Source organism: Mastomys coucha, unplaced genomic scaffold (genome assembly GCF_008632895.1).
Source record: "Mastomys coucha isolate ucsf_1 unplaced genomic scaffold, UCSF_Mcou_1 pScaffold7, whole genome shotgun sequence".
Lineage (NCBI taxonomy): Eukaryota > Metazoa > Chordata > Mammalia > Rodentia > Muridae > Mastomys > Mastomys coucha.
Window position 1 is genome coordinate 59660969 of NW_022196913.1, and position 1430 is coordinate 59662398.

A 1430-nucleotide genomic window follows, 5' to 3' on the forward strand; every position below is an offset into this window, starting at 1 on the left:
AAAAAGCTAGTGAAATTTCATTAACAGTAAAAACAATTTATCTTGGTTCCTTATATATTATTTTACACAAGTAGTTTACTCACATATTCAGTAACAGTTTACCTAAAAGATCTTTTTTCAAAAATACTAATACTCTTAGTCAGGTGCAGTGGATCCAAGCACATTAGGAAACAAAGGCAGGAAGATCACAAGGTAGAAAGAAACAAAAACAAAAACTTCAATGCCTCAATCTGTTATGGAATCTACCCCAAACACTCACAGTTAATGTTTATATATTTATAGTACATTTATATATATAAAGATAGTACATTTGTGGTGATTTGAATGAAAATGGCTCCCAGAGGCCCACCAGTAGGAGGTGTGGCCTTGTTGGAATAGGTGTGGCCATACTGAAGGAAATGTGTGACAGGGGCGGGATTTGAGGTTTCAGATGCTCAAGCCAGGGCCAGTGTCACTCTCTGTTCCTGCAGCCTGCTGATCTGGATGTGGAACTCTCAGCTCCTATTCCAGCACCTTGTCTGCCTAACACGCTGCCATACTTCCAGCCATGATAATAATGGACGAAACCTCTGACTCTGTAAGCCAGCCCCAATCAAAAGTTTATAAGAGTTGCCAAGGTCATGGAGTCTCTTCACAGCAAGAGAAACCCTAACTAGGACAACGTTTAAAGGTAAACAAGTGAATTATTTCTCTTCAAGACACTTTACAGGAAAAGCCTGTGGCTTTGGCTGTGCCGTGTGCCTGTAATGGCTGTGCCGTGTGCCTGTAATGGCTGTGCCGTGTGCCTGTAATGGCTGTGCTGTGTGCCTGTAATGGCTGTGTCATATGCCTGTAATGGCTGTGCTGTGTGCCTGTAATGGCTGTGCCGTGTGCCTGTAATGGCTGTGCCGTGTGCCTGTAATGGCTGTGCCGTGTGCCTGTAATGGCTGTGCTGTGTGCCTGTAATGGCTGTGTCATGTGCCTGTAATGGCTGTGCTGTGTGCCTGTAATGGCTGTGTCATGTGCCTGTAATGGCTGTGCCGTGTGCCTGTAATGGCTGTGCCGTGTGCCTGTAATGGCTGTGCCGTGTGCCTGTAATGGCTGTGCTGTGTGCCTGTAATGGCTGTGTCATGTGCCTGTAATGACAACTTACTTGCAGGCTGAAGCAGGAAGGTTGCAAGGTGGACACAACACAGCAAAATTTTGCCTCAAAAAAAGAAAAGAAAAAAAAAATGTTTGCTTTCATCACCAAAGATCATAGTGGAGGTTCTAGGTAGGTTAATAATTAGGGAAGAAAAACAAAATAAAAATTAAAATAAAACAAAACAAACCTTGCCATTTAAAAAATAATAACTGAGGAATTCACTAGAAAACTATTATAATAAGAAAGCTCAGAGTCAGGCAGATTTCTGAGTTCGAGGCCAGCCTGGTCTACAGAGTGAATTCCAGGA

At 42.9% G+C, this 1430-nt stretch overlaps 1 protein-coding gene across 7 annotated transcripts in view; it reads right to left on the reverse strand.

The window, feature by feature from the left end:
* Uimc1 (ubiquitin interaction motif containing 1) overlaps nt 1-1430 on the reverse strand; it is a 78239-nt gene that overhangs the window by 70664 nt on the left and 6145 nt on the right. For 5 of the 7 annotated variants that reach the window (XM_031358156.1, XM_031358154.1, XM_031358150.1 and 2 more), the window contains exon 3: nt 1133-1186. The exons of the other annotated variants lie outside the window; for them this stretch is intronic. The gene's annotated coding sequence lies outside the window, so the exon portion shown is untranslated. The remainder of the gene's footprint in view (nt 1-1132; nt 1187-1430) is intronic. 7 annotated transcript variants of the gene reach the window in all.